General features: G+C 45.7%; 1 long non-coding RNA gene across 1 annotated transcript; it reads left to right on the forward strand.

The window, feature by feature from the left end:
* The first annotated feature begins 13295 nt into the window (after window positions 1-13295).
* On the forward strand, window positions 13296-19019 carry LOC139048546 (uncharacterized). The gene is made up of 3 exons (XR_011507762.1): window positions 13296-13561; window positions 17213-17592; window positions 18922-19019. It is a non-coding gene; the product is annotated as an uncharacterized lncRNA (long non-coding RNA).
* Window positions 19020-20715: the final 1696 nt, after the last annotated feature.

Genomic DNA, 20715 nt, shown 5'->3' on the forward strand with positions numbered 1-20715 from the left:
TCATCATCATCATCATCATCATCAGCCTGGTTACGCCCACTGCAGGGCAAAGGCCTCTCCCATATTTCTCCAACAACCCCGGTCATGTACTAATTGTGGCCATGCCGTCCCTGCAAACTTCTTAATCTCATCCGCCCACCTAACTTTCTGCCGCCCCCTGCTACGCTTCCCTTCCCTTGGAATCCAGTCCGTAACCCTTAATGACCATCGGTTATCTTCCCTCCTCATTACATGTCCTGCCCATGCCCATTTCTTTTTCTTGATTTCAACTAAGATGTCATTAACTCGCGTTTGTTCCCTCACCCAATCTGCTCTTTTCTTATCCCTTAACGTTACACCCATCATTCTTCTTTCCATAGATCGTTGCGTCGTCCTCAATTTGAGTACAACCATTTTCGTAAGCCTCCAGGTTTCTGCCCCGTAGGTGAGTACTGGTAAGACACAGCTATTATACGCTTTTCTCTTGAGGGATAATGGCAACCTGCTGTTCATGATCTGAGGATGCCTGCCAAACGTTCCCCAGCCCATTCTTATTCTTCTGATTATTTCTGTCTCATGATCCGGATCCGCAGTCACTACCTGCCCTAAGTAGATGTATTCGCTTACGACTTCCAGTGCCTCGCTGCCTATTGTAAACTGCTGTTCTCTTCCGAGACTGTTAAACATTACTTTAGTTTTCTGCAGATTAATTTTTAGACCCACTCTTCTGCTTTGCCTCTCCAGGTCAGTGAGCATGCATTGCAGTTGGTCCCCTGAGTTACTAAGCAAGGCAATATCATCAGCGAATCGCAAGTTACTAAGGTATTCTCCATTAACTTTTATCCCCATTTCTTCCCAATCCAGGTCTCTGAATACCTCCTGTAAACACGCTGTGAATAGCATTGGAGAGATCGTATCTCCCTGCCTGACGCCTTTCTTTATTGGGATTTTGTTGCTTTCTTTATGGAGGACTATGGTGGCTGTGGAGCCGCTATAGATATTTTTCAGTATTTTTACATATGGCTCGTCTACACCCTGATTCCGTAATGCCTCCATGACTGCTGAGGTTTCGACAGAATCAAATGCTTTCTCGTAATCAATGAAAGCTATATATAAGGGTTGGTTATATTCCGCACATTTCTCTATCACCTGATTGATAGTGTGAATATGATCTATTGTTGAGTAGCCTTTGCGGAATCCTGCCTGGTCCTTTGCTTGACAGAAGTCTAAGGTGTTCCTGATTCTATTTGCGATTACCTTAGTAAATAGTTTGTAGGCAACGGACAGTAAGCTGATTGGTCTATAATTTTTCAAGTCTTTGGCGTCCCCTTTCTTATGGATTAGGATTATGTTAGCATTTTTCCAAGATTCCGGTACGCTCGACGTTATGAGGCATTGCGTATACAGGGTGGCCAATTTCTCTAGAACAATATGCCCACCATCCTTCAACAAATCTGCTGTTACCTGATCCTCCCCAGCTGCCTTCCCCCTTTGCATATCTCCCAAGGCTTTCTTTACTTCTTCCGCCGTTACCTGTGGGATTTCGAATTCCTCTAGGCTATTTTCTCTTCCATTATCGTCGTGGGTGGCACTGCTACTGTACAAATCTCTATAGAACTCCTCGGCCACTTGTACTATCTCATCCATATTAGTAATGATATTGCCGGCTTTGTCTCTTAACGCATACATCTGATTCTTGCCAATTCCTAGTTTCTTCTTCACTGTTTTTAGGCTGCCTCCGTTCCTGAGAGCATGTTCAATTCTATCCATATTATACTTCCTTATGTCTGCTGTCTTACGCTTGTTGATTAAGTTCGAAAGTTCTGCAAGTTCTATTCTAGCTGTAGGGTTAGAGGCTTTCATACATTGGCGTTTCTTGATCAGATCTTTCGTCTCCTGCGATAGTTTACTGGTATCCTGCCTAACGGAGTTACCACCGACTTCCATTGCACACTCCTTAATGATGTCCATAAGATTGTCGTTCATTGCTTCAACACTAAGGTCCTCTTCCTGAGTTAAAGCCGAATACCTGTTCTGTAGCTTGATCTGGAATTGCTCTATTTTCCCTCTTACCGCTAACTCATTGATCGGCTTCTTATGTACCAGTTTCTTCCGTTCCCTTCTCAAGTCTAGGCTAATTCGAGTTCTTACCATCCTGTGGTCACTGCAGCGCACCTTGCCGAGCACGTCCACATCTTTTATGATGCCAGGGTTAGCGCAGAGTATGAGGTCTATTTCATGTCTAGTCTCGCCGTTCGGGCTCCTCCACGTCCACTTTCGGCTATCCCGCTTGCGGAAGAAGGTATTCATTATCCTCATATTATTCTGTTCCGCAAACTCCACCAATAACTCCCCCCTGATATTCCTAGTGCCTAGGCCATATTCCCCCACTGCCTTGTCTCCAGCCTGCTTTTTGCCTACCTTGGCATTAAAGTCACCCATTAGTATGGTGTATTTAGTTTTCACTCTACCCATCGCCGATTCCACGTCTTCATAGAAGCTTTCGACTTCCTGGTCATCATGACTGGATGTAGGGGCGTAGACCTGTACAATCTTCATTTTGTACCTCTTATAAAGTTTCACAACAAGACCTGCCACCCTCTCGTTAATGCTATAGAATTCCTGTATGTTACCAGCTATATTCTTATTAATCAGGAATCCGACGCCTAGTTCCCTTCTCTCTTCTAAGCCCCGGTAGCACAGGACGCGCCCGCTTTTTAGCACAGTATATGCTTCTTTTGGCCTCCTAACTTCGCTGAGCCCTATTATATCCCATTTACTGCCCTCTAATTCCTCCAATAGCACTGCTAGACTCGCCTCACTAGATAACGTTCTAGCGTTAAACGTTGCCAGGTTCATATTCCAATGGCGGCCTGTCCGGAGCCAGTGATTCTTAGCACCCTCTGCAGCGTCGCAGGTCTGACCGCCGCCGTGGTCAGTTGCTTCGCAGCTGCTGGGGACTGAGGGCCGGGGTTTGATTGTGTTGTTCATATAGGAGGTTGTGGCCAAGTACTGCACCAGGGTGGCCAATCCTGCTCTGGTGAGGGAGTGCGTTACCGGTTCCGGTCACTGGGATCAGGCCACACTCCAGGCCTGTTTATGCAATTCATCAACACGCGGATTTTTTTTTTAATCCGGTGGAAAATTGCCGGCACCGGGATTCGAACCACGGACCTCTTGCACGCGAGGCGGGTGTTCTACCTCTACGCCACCGCGCAACCTACACTGTACATCTATAGAGATGGGTAAAGAGGCGAACTTCACATGCGCAGTCGTCCTCGCTCATTTCTGTGGCACGCCTGGCGCATGACGCCTCAATTCGCACGTCTGACGTGCCGCTAGCTTGTTACTAGGTGGCGCAAGAATAGTTTGTCAAGCATAAGTTCAATTATACGAAAAGCTTTTTTTTAGTTTAAGCCGGAAAGGATAAAAAGATAAAACGTTGTCCGTAAATTCATTTCATGTTGATTATTTCCGATGCCCGAGTGAACTACCGTACTGGATTATCACTAGACGTGACGTGTTTCCTGTTCCCAGTTTTCGCCGAGTGTCCCATCTCGTCGAATTTTTTACTCTATGATATGAAGATGACCTTGACGCCCCGCCCTTTTCGACGATGTCATGTTCGGGCAACAAAGACGACCAGAATGCACTCACATCAGATTATATTTTTTTTAAGAGGAAAGAAGCGTGGGCAGCGGTAATAACACTGGTTTGAGTCACGTCGCTTTCAGTGTGCAGAAGTAGCAAACTAAAGAAGCATTCTACCTAGCGACTTCGTCGCGTAGCAAAAAGTGTCGGTCGGATCGGCAAACTTCATGCGATAACTGGAATGTCTCGTACATTGACACTTTCTAAACGACAGACGCTGACAGTAGATTCGCCGTGGGAAGAGGCGATTGCGTAAAATACGGGAGAAAGTGACCCGAACGATGGCACGAACATTGAGTATGCATACTTACGCCTGTGCTTAGGCAGAGCTTGTGTGTACACTCATTCAACCTCCTTGTCAATGCGCGATTAACCAGTCCTAAATATCACAAAACAAACGCGTGCTTTGTAATAGTACTTTATTACCTAGATTACATTATCAACTTGCTCAGCTTCCTTTCGTTTTAGGACACAGTGCCAGCACCACGGTAGGAATAGTAATGGACGCTTTGTGAATTCTTCGCTATATAACACGCAGCTGCTTGGTCTCACTCGGCAAAACTGTGAAAAATATATTCTTAGTCGACTGCCTTCCTAGCGCTTTTCGCCTTTCATATAGACCATTTTTTCGTAGGCGCCGCCATATTGTGAACGCAGTGGCGCCGCCTATGAGCAGCGCCATACTGGCTTGGGTGAAAGCGGTCTTTTGCATGGCAGGTATGCGCTCTCCGGTAGGTTCCGGCGTTTGTTTTCGTGGTCGTGCGGGCTGTTGAGTATGACGTGCGTCTTCTACGTGGTAAACGGTTCTGTGAGACGTGCTGAAGTGGTTTAAGGCGTCATGGCCGCAATTTCGGCTGGCGTTGAGGTGGACGGAACACGCAGTGCGATATGTGCGCACATATTTCAGCCTACAATCAACCTCGGAGATCAATTGTATGTTTCTGAATGTTCCAATCACCAATGTGACCTTATTGCAGTATTATCCTTTATTTCTAAGCTGCAGTTTAGGAGCCATGAAACATACGCGACGACCGTTCTGCTACGATTGGAGCTGTGCTGTTATTGACAAGCGTTCAAACTGTTCGCTGCAGGTTACATTGCGTGACTACTTGGTTGGATGGATGATGTTTCCACCCATGAATAAAATAGTTTTGGCTAGTAATAGCAGCATACCTTACAGTCTGAATTAAGCTTGTCCAGCAAAGCGACCGTTTACGAACTGCGCGAGCGTCCTAAGCAGTAGTAGGTGCTGGATTACAGATATCTCTGTTTTTTATAGCGCATGGTCCAAGCATACGGCATCAGCGGGTATATATTTAAAAACGTTGTGTGGCGTTAGCCCGTTTTCTCTTGCTTTTTATAGAAAGAGGATGATAACCCAATTTTTTTCGGTTGTGTTCGTTCATTTCCCTACGACGCACTGACACTTATTGCGGAAATTTCGCGCTCAAAAATAGCCATTGCCTTCTTTTCGTGCGAGCCCTCTCATATATTACGGATGTGTGCAGGCCAAAAAGGCGATGCCGAAGCACACGGCTTATATATGTATCGTGCTGGCTCACCAACCGCAGTGATCTGTGTTGAGCAGCGCCATGGGCCTCATGCAGCAAGGCTAGCGTAGACATAATTTCAGGCATACTAGACTTGAAATGCGTGAGAACGATGCCAATGTATCACACATATTTGATAGCGCCTGCCACTCAGCTGTTTCGTGGTTGCCTTAGGTTGGCCGTGCACGAGCATGTGCTCTTATGTTTTATATTTTACTCCCTGCGCCAATCGATCAGACAGTGAGCTGATTTACCATTTAATGCTGGTAATACAGAGACGCCGGTTTTCTTTGTTGAAATAAAATTGATATAAGCAAAATAGTAAACAACACATACACTCACCGCGACTGATAATGCGCGTACACCGCGGCTGATTATGCGCGTCACATTTTTACGCCCCCAAGATATATTTCTGCCTACAGTAGTTACCGATGCACCGAAAGGCTTCCCTGACGACCTTATATGAACGAACATGGCGTAGATTTTACAAAGTACGATCTAAAACATCTCGAAATCGTTCCGCAGCACGGGGCAGCAATACTTTCAAGCAGCGCCGCGCCGGATCGCCCAAGCCAGAGAGGAGGAAAGGCTCTCCGCGCGCCCTATCCTCCTCGCCCGATGAAACGGTCTATATATGAGAGAGAACTGACGTCATTGTAGCCTTTTTTCACAAGCCACACGCCTCTTTAATGAAGGGAAAGGTCTTGAACTAAGTCCGTTCGCAGCCCCTTTACTCAGAAGCACTTGTTTATGCTCTGACACTGTCGTACCCTGTTTTTTTCTATGTGCAGGTCTTGCGCCAGACGACTGAAGGATATAAATTCACGTAGCAGCACTCTACTCCTCTAGTCAGCGGGCTGGTGCATCATGTCTAAAGCATTTCACCGAAAAGGCGACATCATCGCCAGACCTCCCACCGCCCAAAGGGGCATGGAATGGCACGTGCAGAACATCCCATGCACAAAGACAGCTGGGGCAAGCTGTCACTTACTGGAGCACCGTCGTGGCTTAAACCAAATCCTTCTAGACGCCTGCCTTGAGCTTCGGGAAGACAGGCGAGGAAAGACCAGGGGCGATGCTCTTATTGCCGTCGTCGAGGCAAGCACCTGCGGGCATCTCCTGTCCAGCTCAGACAACGACTTGCGCAGATCGAAGCCTCTGGATCTTGTTGAACGTCTATTGGCCGAGCATCGCTGCATCACAGCGATAGAATTCAACACGAGCTCGAAGCATCGCTGTTCGTTGCTTTCTCTAGTAAAACGTAATTGTTCTGTGAAAAGCGTTGCCGTCTGCGGCGCATTAATGAGACCAGACGACGCAGTTTTCATGTGCGAGGTGATCAAGTCTTGCTCGCATCTCGAGAGTCTAGCTTTCAAGGTTCTGGATTTCGAGAAGGAATGGGGAATGAAGACATGTTTGTTTGGGAAATCACGTGACCTAGACTGGCATCACTTGACGACCCTCGACGTGGCCGATCTTTTGATGTCCCCTAGTGAGGCGAGTTCGTTCATCCATGCTCTCATGGGAAACAAAATAATCACTGACCTGGGCGTCGGACAAAGCGTGTTCCGCTACCGCGACGAAGCTTCCAACGCACTCTTCGCCCGCTACCTTGCGAAAGACGACTCAGCGCTGCGAAAATTGACGCTAAAATCGATTGGCTATTCCGACTGGGACTTGGTATTGAGAGAACTGATCGATGCGTTCTGCAAGATGACTTCTTTGGAGGAACTGAATGCGGACATCGCTGTGATGAATCGAGAATTGTAAGTATAGCTGGCATTCTATTATGGATTGGTGCTATAGCATTCAGACATTTCGCAACACTCCTCTCGGGTCTTTCGTTGTCAGCGGAGGCAAGGAATACACGCTTTGACAGGCTGAGAACGGAGAGTTGACTGTGTCTATACCAAAGTAAAATCAGGTTTGAGTGGAAGTGATGGCATCCCAGACGGGCAGTCACCTTCGGTTCTGGGGAAAAACACGGGGCAATGACCCACCACGGCGGAGCACAGCGAAGCGACAGATAGTCGCTAATTCTTAACCTTGTAACATCCGATGTATCGTATAATACCTTTGCGCTGTACAGTAAATTTGATACCTGAAATATTCATTTTACCGTTTCACACTTGACGCATGGCCTATATATACAGGAGAATCAGTGTTGCGCTGGAGGAAGTTTTTAGTTTTGGAGATTTTAGTGAAATATAATTTTTTTGCGGACAATGTCTTGCTTGGCCAGCTAGCTCTTTTGCAGGTCCATCCAGAAAGAAATACAGCGTAAATCTAACTGCCCCTGGAAATGCGATGGCGATGATGACGATAATGATAATAACTGTTGACAAACGTTTGGCAGGTGATTCCATTTCTAGTTGACGTCGATCGAATACCGTCACTCCAGCGCGGTATTGACAATAAATCACGCTACCTCGACCCCGAATCCTCAGTCGCAACGCAACCATGAAAACATTGTCTTTCATCCACTTCAATTACACGTTGAATCACCTTTTTTAACACGTGTACTCTTCATGGAGAAGAACGAAAATGCAGCAGTTGATATAGCATTTCTTCTCAAACAGTCATTGAGCAGTACACGGTTAATAACGCGCCATGATTCACTGTGAGGCTTGTATGACCAGTATGTCGTGTATGAAAAGCTTGTAGATCCAGTGGTTACTGTCAATCGCCACTTGCTGTAACATACGTGTTCGCAGAGCTAAAGCATGGTGGATGCCTTGAACGTCCTTTGCGGATGACGTTGGCTGCGATTCTTCTTCGCGTTAAGGAACGCCAATTTGAGTGTGTAATGTGTGTTTTTAAAGCAGTGCACCTTTTTACTTGATTTTTCTCGTTTTGTTTTCTCTCTTGAGTTTAATTGTTCTTCAGCTAATACGCGTTTTCTATGTATTTGCCAGCGTTGGTGCGGTCAGCCTCTTCGCCGAAGTGGTCCTTCGGAGCGCCACACTGCGCAGCCTGAGGTTACCTTCAACGTTCTGCGACTGCTGTGGCTCATTCTGCTACCGTGGTGTCTACGCTCCAGATCCCAACGCCACGCAGTGCATGCAGCCCTGGCTCGCGGCCCTGCGGAGACCGAACTTGCCGCTCAGCAAGCTTTGCATCGACTTGCGGGGCTTCGGCGAAGCTGAGTGGCAGGCCTTCTTCGGCGCAGTAGCGGAAACGGACGCTCTGAAGTCGGTGGTCGTTCTCTCCTTGCCCGGAACCGACCGTCCGGACAGGCTGTGCTCCACCATCCAGGAGCGAGGACTGAACGACCGAGTGGTCATCCACGGGTCTTACATGCGCAACGCAGAATGTCTGCAGCAAGGCCCGCAAATCAGCAGCGCAACCGTCAGAGTGAGGCATTTGACGTGCAATGACAAGTTCGGTTTTCAGACAGTTATCTCAGCTCTAGAAGCGCTGAGTGGTTGCGCTCACATAACGTCGCTCCGGCTTGACTGCAAAAATTTCAATCGCCGTATGTGCTCCGCCTTGTCGGCATGTATAAGAGCTCCGTCCAGGCTCACTGACGTAGACATAAACTTCGGTCACGTTTTTGCCTTTCGGAGAAATGTGAATCGTGATATGCAGACTGAACTGGTGAGAGCGCTGGCCTCCAATCTCAAACTAGTAAGAGTCAATGTCAAGGGACTTCTGCTGACCGAGGACGACTTCAAGCGGCTCGCGCATGGTGCCCGCAAGAGCCTAAACCTCACAGAATTCGCCATGACTCCCGCCTGTGTCTTCACTGCCAGGTATGCATGGGAACCGCATGGAGCATCGAAGTGCTGTTTGGTCCACAGGGCCAATACCTGGACGGGAGAATCCGTCGAGAACATCGCACTGGCCGACATCTTGGTATGACTCAATGCTATCTTTTGTTGGATCGTTTCTGATCCTAAGTTACGTCATTAGCTAGTGTGGACAGTTCACGCGTAGTACGCGCCGTGTAGTGTTTTTTGGCGCCAATTGCTATAGAGAACTCTGGTGCTGCGAGTGCACTAGTGCAATAGAAGTGCATTACGCGTATCTAGGGGTGCTGCGAATGTGGTGGCTCCAGCCGCGTTGTAATAGAATAGCTTTATTTCCATCTACTTGATGGAGGAGGCTGCAAGTAAAAGCTGCTCCTGTAGAGGCCGCTTGACGAGGCCCACCCCCCCTACAGAATATTCGGCAACAGCATACATGCAAACACATATGCATAGTATATATATACAGTAAAAGCTCGTTAATTCGAACCGCAAGGGGAAGCCGCTTCAGTTCCAATTAACGAAAGTTCGAACTAACGAAAGTGAAGGAGGGCAACAGTACACTGCGATTTGGAAGCAGTAGGGCTTGTCAGGAATTTGGCGTGTCAGAAAGTGATGGCGTGTGCCGCGGGCACACGCCATCTTCAAGTCGAAGCTCTGGGTCCGACTGTGCCACACCACCGATGTCCACCGAAACGAAGGCTAGCCGAAGCTTAACACCATCACAATGAATCGCGACGGCCGATACCTCCTAAGCTGAAAACAGAGGTGCACAACCAATGAAGACTGCCGAGACAAAGACGCTGAACATGTGAAGGTGGCGAAGGCCCTGATTCGTTGGTTCTTGATTGCAAGCGCAGCTGCGACGTACTTGATTCGCTGTGTTTTGGAGCTTGCCGTGCCATCTCCGCACAACATTAGCAGCTGTACAAGATTTGCAAAGCCTCCGAGATTCGCAACGGGCCAGAAGTCTCGGAGGTTACGTAGAACGGGGAGGCGGCAGCCGCCGCTGCCTTCTGGCTGACCCCACGTCGGTTAGATTTTTTTCCTGTTTTGCCTTCTCTCGCCGTTCTCTCCGTTTCAGAGGCAATACAGCCTTGTGTGTAGGCAGTAGGCGCGTTTCTCTGGCCATGTGCCAGGCGAGCGTAGTTCGAATTATCCGTGAGGGAACCTTCTCGCGTTCGAATTAACGGACTTTTTTATACATAGATTTCTATGGAGCTTGGCCGGACCAAATCGTACAGTTCGAATTATCCATAAATTCGAATTATTGAAGTTCGAATTAACGAGCTTTCACTGTATATATATTCTCACGAACCCACATACCCGCATATACACATGCACACCCATATCGTTACTGAGCCACTGGTAACTAAATAAAAAATACTTAGGGTAGCTTGTGTGGTTCTCGTGGTGAATACAAATGAAACAAGAAGACGCCGCTGAAAATTACATACACGCATATATATACACACACATGCATTCATATACCCCTATATGCATACACACTCGTATGCGTACCTACGTATATATACACACATGCACAGAAGCATGTATACGCACTTTATATACGTACTAGCCGAGAGAATGTACACTTAACCAGCAATTTAAAAATCCTGCACATACAAGTCTCTCAGTTGTTGGGCCGTTATTTTGGTAATATCAACGCCTAGATTATTATATTTATTTAGAAGCATTGGCACTGTGTGTGACAGCTTTTCCCTTAAATAATTTGTTCTGGGTGTGAACACCCGCCATACCTCTTTATGACGGGTAACATAAAATTTGTCATTAAGTTCAAGGTTACAAAGTTCTCGTAGAAAGGAGCAGGTCAGTTTTACTTCCCGCCTAAATGCAGTTGTTAACTTGTACTGGTATAACTTTAACACAGAAATTATGTTGGCTTCCTGAAATTAGTTTATAGTATGGGAGATTTAGGGGACATTAAAGAGCAGCCGAACAAACTTCTTTTGGAAGACAAGTAGTTTATGCAAATTAACAAAAGTAGTTGTACCCCATACCAATAAGCAATAATAGAGGCACGAATAAAAAAGCCAGTTATACATGAGAAGTTCAGCTTTAAACGGCAATAGTGATTTACATTTCCACGTCATTCCAATTACCATAGATGACTGGATTGTGACTGCGTCAATGTGTTTGTCCCAAAGCATATTACTCGAGAACGTTACGCCGAGAGTTCACATACAAGTAACCATTTCTATTGTTTTTTGCCAGTACATAATGTTAATATTTGAATTCACTTGCTTATTTTTGGGCCTAAAGAGCACAGCTTTGGTTTTGTTTATATATATTTCTAATTGGTTCATTATTGACCAGTCCCTCAGCTTAGGGAGCATGAGGTTCGTTTCATACTCTATATCTCTACAGTATGTTCCTGAAACAAATATACTGGCGTCATCAGCATACAGGACATATTTCGCGTTTAGGTAAATATTTGTTACATCAGTGATATAGGTGTTAAAAAGAAGGGGCCCCAAAACACTTCCCTGCGGAACTCCTTTTGAAATAGGCTTCATACTTGAGCAATGCATATATATCTGAACAAATTGCTGTCTGCTTGCTAGGTAAGATTTAATTAGTGCTAACGAATGACCCCGAATGCCATAGCTATGATGTTTTTCAATGAATGGTAAATGGTGAATATTATCAAATGCTTTGCTAAAATTCACATAGACGCCAAGCACAAGTCTTCTTTCTTTGAACTGGGATAAGATGAATTTCTTTTGTTCCAACAGTGCATATTCGGTGGACTTAAGCTTTCTGAAGCCGAATTGGGCACGGGATATTGTATTGTTCTTTTCGAAAAAATTATTAAATTGGTGATGTAAGATTTTTTCCAGGCCCTTAGAAATGATCGGCAATATGGATATACGCCTATAATTTTGGATATCATTTCTTGTCTCCCTTTTTAAATAAAACACTCATAGCGATTTGCATTCTTTTCGGAAAAGTTGCACTGGACAAACATAAATTAATAATTTATGTAAGGTACGGTGTGACAACATCTAACACGTGCTTTATTGGTCTAATTTGCATGCCTTCAAAATCACACGAGGAACTAGTTCGCAGTGACGTGGAAGGAGAGAAAACTTAATGTTTAGAGACAGGCTCAAGAAATAATGAGAAGGGGCTAGCAACAGGCTTCAACTTAAACAATGTCCTAGATGAACTGTTTTGATTGTTGCTAACAAAGTGATCATTAAACATAGTGGCGAGAGGGATGCCAGATATGTCATTGCCATTTTTGTTCAGTTTTTCTATACGAGAATGCGATTTATTTCGATTAAGGACAGTATTTAACCTTTTCCATAAGAAGTCAGGCTTTGCTGCAGAGCACTCCAATTCAGACGGAATGTGTCGCATTCTACTTAGTTTTATTTCTTTATTCAGTTCATTTCGATAAGCTTTGAATAGCTTCAGTGTATCTGGGTCCTTATTTTGAATAAATTTATGATACAATTCCTTTTTCGATGTATTTTTGCAAGCAGTTCAGGCGTTATCCAAGGTTTACGAATTTTTTTGCCTAAGGTAATTCTTTTTTGGGGAAAGTGGTACTTATATACACCGGAAATTATAACTATCAACTTTGTATATGCCTCTTCAGCGTTCGCGATTTGACCGATAATTTCCAGGTCACAGGTTAACATATGAGTTCTAGAAGCCTCAAGGTTGGCTGCTGTAATTGGCTAAGTGAAGAATCTCACATCCCTCTTGTCTCGAAAACTGTGTTTAGGTGTCATGATAAATATTGGAAAGTGGTCGCTTATGTCATATGATAGCACACAGGCGGGGATGCTTTTGTTTTGCATATTTGTTATGAATAAGTCGAGTAGAGTTTCACTGCTGTCTGTAATTCAGATTGGCGAAGCAATCAGATTTTCAAAACCATTTGACGTTATTATCGTGATCATTTCTTTCTGGTATGTAGAATTTACAGACATATCTATGTTAAAATCACCACCAGATATCAAGAACAAGTTATTCTCGGGAACAAAACGCAGAAACTGCTCATAGATACAAAAAAAATCTAGGAAGGCTGCCATTTGGGGGCCTATAACAAACAGAGAACAGGTATTTGCCAGCACGTGCCGTAAGTATTTCGAAGTCGTCACATACACTACAGAACGATGGAAGCATTTCGCAATTCACTGCAACTTTCAATAGCAACGTAACACCGCCCCCTCGACGATTTGGACGATTTAAAAAATAACAGTGATAAGGAGAAAAGCTAAGTTCGTCGCGGTCATCTTTGAACTACGTCTCGGTGACCATGGCGGCGTCGAACAAAAAGGAAAAACTGGAGATGAAATCCACGATATGTGTTAGTTTAGTGCAGAGCGAGCGCGCTTTCAAGTGAAGGCATTTCAAGGAATTCTTATGTTCGGCTATACCAGCTGCATCTAATTCTTGCGGAAGAAAATATCTATGTTGTGTCATACTGGACATTTAACGAAACAATGTGAAATCATGAAAATACAAACTAAGCAGGAAGGTCGTGTGCATTTCGTATCACAAGTGATCGGTCGCCATCCGCCCTCCTCAAAAATGCCTTGCCATTTCGGTGCCTCGCGTAACGGTACCCTTTCACTTTGGCCCATTCTTTCACCATACCAAGTAAGTGCCTGTTGTGACTGGTCAAGTTTTCTAGTACGAAGACACTGGAGTTACTTTCCTTCAATTTATGCCTGTTCACAAACCACTGATCTCGTGCCATTTGGATTGTGAACCTAACGATCACACCGGGGATCTTGCCAGGCCTTGCTGGAAGGCGATGTATCGCACTAACGTCTGGTTCTGTCAGTTCGGGAACCTCCATCATGTTAGCAACACTGTTCACTTTGTTTAGAAGATTTTCTTGCTCAGAGACAGGAATCCCATGAAATTTTAAGTTTTGCCTTCAATTTCTCCATTCGAGTTCATGTAGCTCCAGTTGTACTTGAACAGTCTCACCAGCTGTGTCTTTGGATTTTTGTTCTAGCATGCCAACTGTTTTCCGAATTTCCTTTGTTTCGCGATCTTGTGTGGCCACCCGTTCAAAAACTTCGCCGTATTTCTCTGACATCATTTGAACTGATTCTTCAATTTTAGACACTGCCCCTTTAAGGGGCATAAGTTCCTCAAGCTTTCGGTTACTGCTAAGCAGCAGTGATCTAATGCCCCTAATCTCATCGGCACTGGCTGCAACTTTTTGGCCTTCTTTCGCTTTCTTCGAGGCCTTACAGGTGAGGCACGACCACTTTTGCCTAGCAGACGCTGATTTGCTCTTGTACTGCTTTTCTGTGAGGCCAGAGCAATCTGCCATGTGAAATCGGTGCTCGCAGTCTGCGCATACTATCATTGCCTCAGTAGGTTCAAACTCGGCCTCGCAGGAAAAACAACATATCTCTTTCGTTGTCATTGCTACGTATGCAACTTAATACGTTTCTACAAAAAATACAACAAGAAGGGCATAGAAGCCGACATCTAACACATAAGCACTGGTAGTAGTCTAATGGCAGCGGCAGCAGCAGCAATAGTATGTACTCAGAAGGCAGCCGTACAGAAAGGTACCAACCTGCAAAAGCAGAGCACAGGCTTATACTTGGTGTTTCCCTGCTGCTGCTGCTGCTGCCGCCGAATCAGACAGTTGCACGGATGTGGCCTATAAGCTTCCCACTTGTTGCTTCAAACTGTTTTGGGATTTCGTACTGATCATGTGCATCAGCACAATGCGCCATGAGTGCGAGAATTTCCAATGGTTAGGCGCATCTGCAGAGACTAATTGCTTTGCTGGGTTGGACAACTGTGAGCGCTGAGAAACATCGGAAAAAGCATCACAGATGTCACTACAAGGTTGGTAGAAGCCAAGTGAACACAAATAGACAAATGCGTCTAATTAACATCACTCCCCGGGGTAGCTAAATGGTAACAGCCCCTTAGTTTCCTCTAGTAATATTTCTGAAAATCTGTGTGGAATTTTGCCAATTTAAAAGTTTATTAGCCGTGTCCGAGTTAGAGGAATGCTGAGACAAAAAAATTCGATAGATTCTTTTTCTGGTGCAATATGTAGCTAATGACCTAATAATCACGGCACGAAACATCATTTGCTTCAGAGCGGAACAGAATTATTTGAAGTCGTCTACGTAGCGACCGGTACAAATGCTGGTTTCGAAGAGCAACGAGATGGGCCAAAGAAGGAATGTAAACAAAACTGGGCACGTGATCACACAAAACTGTGACGTACGCATGTCAGCACGTTCACTGGCATGCGAGCTTGGTCTTCTGATATCTCCAGTGGACTTTCTCTTCTTCTAATCTTTACGTCCCCCTTTCCCTTTCCCCAGTGTAGGGTAGCCAACCGGGCTCAGTCCTGGTTAACCTCCCTAACTTTCTTTTATCATTTTCTCTCTCTCTCTCTTTGGTTTTGCGAGTTCGTCTGCTCCGTCTGCACGTGCTTTGCGACGTCCTCGCCATAATCGTTGTTCTCACTCTCGTCCTCTAGCGGCGACTATATCCTGCAGGCGGGAGTCGCCGCCGTGTAAGACGTGCCCATCACTTTTTATTGGATACACTTCAAAGCAGCGACTCCCAAGGTACGGCGAGTGACAGTAATATGCGTACGCACCGCTGGAAGTATTATGAACCATTCGTCGAGAACGCTTTTGGAATGAAGTGTATCTCGGAGCCGAACACAAGGCGGGGTAAAAGTCGGCACAGCATCAGGCTTGGCGTACGTAGTCTTTGTGGAAGATCAAAGGACCTGTCTAAGATCCGTGGGTTTTGTTTATAGCAGGCACGCTCCAAATGAAACGAGCAAATCTGGTTGCTCTTCAACGGGGGCCCATTATAAGCGTACAGAGGTGAGCACGAACTCCGACAACTTCTGCCGCTTATCGACGCCGACGGCAGCGAACTAGGAACCCAGGCACGCCGGCGATCGCTAGCCTTCGTATCCGAGGGAACGGTACTTGCGATCAGTCCGCAACTCGTAATGGAACACCTATATTCATCAACACAGTCTACGTCTGCACATTCATGTCGCTCATAATTCACAGTACGATTAGTATTCCCGATGCCGTTGGTAGCGCTCAGAAAACAAGCTGGTCAGGCGAGACGCTTCGCAGAGACGATGGCTGCAGCGCTGCGTGGTCCCCTTGCGAGTCCAAATCCCGCCGAGGATTCACTATTTCGCGCAGGCTTTTATAACATGGGCACTTTCGAATAAGCTTTGCTATATGAGTTATTTCTTGTCAGAAACACATTTTAGTTGGATTTTGTGGTGCCGTCAGTGGCAAAAAAAGAAAACCACTGGGGCGATCGGAGCAGAGAGAAATTTGCTCGCCGGTCCCGCTCCGATGGCAGCGCAAAGACGTGACGTAGCGTATTCTCGGTTGTTTGCAATCCTGCCTTGATGTCGATGTCACGAGGGGCGTTGTATTGCGGTCGTCTGCCTGCACGTACTAAAGCGAAATTCGCTGTTGATATTTAGCAGACGATGTGTGTGTGGCCAAAAATATCGATCTCACCGGTTAACTCTACTTAGAAGTTTTGTGTCAGCACTGCTTTAACCAAAATACTTAGGTGTGCCACAGATTGACAAGTTATAATCGCTTCTTGTTTTGTTTCCTGTATAAGTTTTACAATGTTCGGAATGAGTGTGCACATTTCTAAAAGCAGGACCGCACCTTTCAGGGGCTGGGTGAGAGGTGCTCCAGTGTGATGCGCCTACGATTCTTTTTTGCTCTGCCCTATTAGCTATCGAACCGGCCGATGCTGTCTATCGCAGTCCTTGCCATTTGCAACAAGACATCTTGAACTCGCTGTGGCCTTACGATCTGCCATCGCACTTGTGGATCGTGACGACTGCAATTCGCACACCCGCGAAAGAAAAAGGAAGAAAAAACAGCGAACAAAGCTTCTTATATTTTTTCGTGGTCACTCCTTAAAATATTTTTGCGAATATCATCGTGCATCCAACAATAGAGGTCGCCTGTAATTCTTGCGCAACAGATTACTGTATTCGAAATCTTACGGTTGCAGTCGATGGCGCTTTACTGTAGAATCCTTACCACACGTTGCTGAATTCGTTATTGGCAATTTTCAAGAGGCCGTGATTCTGGCGTTGCGTTACCGATTTCCAAGTGGAGCTCATACGCATTTTCGCGCACACTGTCCGATACCACTCGCGGGTGCAATTTTAAGCGCTTCAAACTTTGGACCCTTTGCAGCCTCATCAACATTTTTTCGTCTTTAAACCCCACAATGGCTCATTTTTCCGACATGCAGGAAGCGACCAGACGGAATGCCTCCGCTGTCCTTGCGGCAGCTCAGTTCGTGTTACGCGAGGAAGATGGCGCCGAAGCCGCTCATTCTATCGAGCTGATGCACCACCATCCTCAACTCCTTGAAATGGTCAGCGAAGGTGCTGACGTCACCAAGGCCACCGCCAAGGAGATGATCAGCCGTGCCCTGCTTCGTGTTCGCCACTTGAGCCTCGACGAGTTCATGCGAATGACCGGCGTCGTCAAGGAGACGGTGGAATGCCTCGCAGAACCTGGTGCCAGGCGTCAGCTCTGTGACCTGAACCTCGACTGCTGGCTACACATCCGCCGCTTCCTGAAGATAGCTGACGTTCTGCAGCCCCAGGCCGATCTATGGTGAAAATGGTACAAGGGTTTTCTTATCCTTATATTTTCCTGGCGGGGGATGAGGTCAGCTAGTTTATTACATTGGGTGGATTGTGAATATGAATACGTGTTCGAAAAAAATGATGGATTACAAAAATGGTCGTTTGGCTGCAAAATGAACAGCACGAAGATTTGTCATAAATTTCCTTAGGTAGTGCTGCAATAAATCGTCAGCTTGCCAACGGCTAGCTATTTAGAACCTAAGATTAATTTTTCTAGATGACATATTTTTTTTTTTCACAATATATTGAAGTGCACGGGCGGCCCAAGTTAAGCTGTAAAACTGTGAAGTCTACACAGTCCACAATGACAAACGGAAAAAAAGTTACAAAGTGTCCCCCGCGATTCAATTATTGCGAGTCCAGCAAACCTGACGGTTAATCCGTCGTAAATCGTCCGTACTAGCTTCGGCTGTTTTTCAATCACACCTGGGAGGACAAAGCAAACATAACTCTTTTCTCTTTATTGTTCCCCTGCTTTACAAATATATAAATTAAGCTGCTGTTTTGGCGTCCCACTTAATCACATAGCTTGCACAATGTTGCTTTTTAAGTCTATTTGCACATGGATGAAAGAGAAAGACTTCAACAAAAGACGAAGGTGCCAGCCAAGTTATGCAGGACTTGCTACTTCATTGAAATGATTAAAGTGGTACGAGCTAGTAACCTGACGCTTGAGACTTGTGTAGCCTTTAAAAATAGTGTGTGTGCGTGTGAGAGCAGAGGGGAAGTCAAATGACAGCTTGTTGTTTTTATCTTTATACTTAAACGAAAGTCAGCGACCTAAGCGATATAACGCAGACTGGCAAGCCCCATGGCACTACGAACATGTTACTATTAATGGTATTCCAAAATTAGGTTAAGATTTCGATCACCGGGAGATATGTATAACGTGACTTCATTGTGAAGAAGTCGGTCGTATGGGCTGGGAACATTGTGACAGGGGTTTTAAACATAGCGCTCGCAAACGTCTGTGCATAAATAACTAAATAACGATTTGACTAATAAATGCATATTTTTGTATAACTTAACTGGTTGATCATCATCATCATCAGCCTGGTTACGCCCACTGCAGGGCAAAGGCCTCTCCCATATTTCTCCAACAACCCCGGTCATGTAATAATTGTGGCCATGCCTAACTGGTTGATAAGTTTCTGTAAATGAGTAAAATAAATAAATTATTACTCGCGATATGGCCAGCCTTTCCGTATTATACAATAAAGCACGCGTAACCAGTTTACATAAATAATGCTCTCCCACTTGTCTTGGTAACAATGCCTCCATACATTTTCTGAATATATTCTTGCAGGCTGGAAGTCACCGTCTGCAGAGCAGAGCTTTCAAGCACAGGAATAGAAGACAGGGCATGTCCCCATGACATCGACGTACGGCTGAATCAAGAAGTCAATAAAATATTCAGTCTACGAGTCAATCAATAAATCATGTCTGTTTCCACAATGGAGAGCAAAGCAGTTTTTGGAAATGCAAATAATCCACTCATGTATTTACTATAGAGGCAACAAACTGGCTGTTTTAATTACGCCAGCATCTTTATGACATTTCATGTTATAGAGAACTGAAATATCGACTGTCCATGTAACAAGCGAGTGTTTTGTAATACTGTAGCGGCGATGAAACGACCCGCCGTGGTAGCTCAGTGGCTATGGCGTTAGGCTGCTGAGCACAAGGTCGCGGGATCGAATCCCGGCCACGGCGGCCGCATTTTGATGGGGGCGAAATGCGAAAACCCCCGTGTACTGAGATTTAGGTGCACGTTAAAGAATCCCAGGTGGTCAAAATTTCCGGAGTCCTCCACTACGGCGTGCCTCATAATCAGAAAGTGGTTTTGGCACGTAAAACCCCATAATTTAATTTTTTTAATTTTAACGATAAAACATTTTCTTTTTGCCATCCCTAAACTAGTACTTGAATTCGTTAAACATTAAATAAAGCTTTAGTCTTTCCTTACCAAAACTACTATAGGGTAATGAAGAATGCCGGTCTGAGGGACTCTTGGTTAATTTTGACCATCGGCTTGTTCAGCTTATCGGTAAATCTAAATACACGAATGTTCTCGCATTTCGCTTCCGCCTCAGAATTGTTATTGGTTGGGTCTTGTCGTCGTCGCTGTACTAACGAATGACTGCAAGGAGCGCTTCGCTTTCGGAGAACAGGTGTGCAAGTGCATTCCGGCCAACGAGAAAAAATTGTAAGGGAAAGTTCTGTGTAGTGCCATCATCCCAATTTAGACACACAAAGCATTCATGACGCCGGCGACGGAGAGAGACTGGCGTGGAATGCTAACGCCCATCACATGCCCTGTTAGATACGCGACCTTTTCCTGAGCCTTCTTCGAGTTCACCAGACCACATCGAATCGCTTCACACCTAATTAAGGAGCGCAGAAGCGCATCTACCACGTTCCCGATGCGCGGCACGTGCAAACATGTTGGCAGGACGGACGGACGGACGGATGGACGGATGGACGGATGGATGGATGGATGGATGGATGGATGGATGGATGGATGGATGGATGGATGGATGGATGGATGGACGGACGGACGGACGGACGGACCGACGGACGGACGGACGGACGGACGGACGGACGTTATGAGCGTCCTCTTCGGAACGGGGCGGTGGGTTGCGCCACCCAGCTCTTCCTACTATGCTGCCGAATACCCTACCTAGGTTAACCAATGAACAAAAAAAAACCTATGAACTACCACGTCCCAATTTTCTGCTCCCTTATGGCGATCTGTGGTTTTGTACTGCTCCGCCTTCTGTCGTCTCCCTACTTTTCTTCCACCAATCCTCCAATCGCGTCTTACTAATATCAATTACTGACCTGTTTGCATTACCACTGCTCCCGCTGAACCCAAGGGCTTCAAGGAGGCCAGTGGTGCCTAAATCGACCGCTGGCTAGACGTCTTCACATTCTAATAAAATATGCTCCGTCGTTTCCCTAGCTTTACCTCAACAAGCACATGCTTCTTCTTCCTTCTTATATCTCGCTTTATAGGTGCGTGTTCTAAGGCATCCCGATCGCGCTTCGAAAAGTAATGAGCTTCTCTTTGAGTTATCATGAATGGTTTCTTTCCTGGTCT

This window comes from Dermacentor albipictus, chromosome 8 (assembly GCF_038994185.2).
Source record: "Dermacentor albipictus isolate Rhodes 1998 colony chromosome 8, USDA_Dalb.pri_finalv2, whole genome shotgun sequence".
Classification (NCBI taxonomy): Eukaryota; Metazoa; Arthropoda; class Arachnida; order Ixodida; family Ixodidae; genus Dermacentor; species Dermacentor albipictus.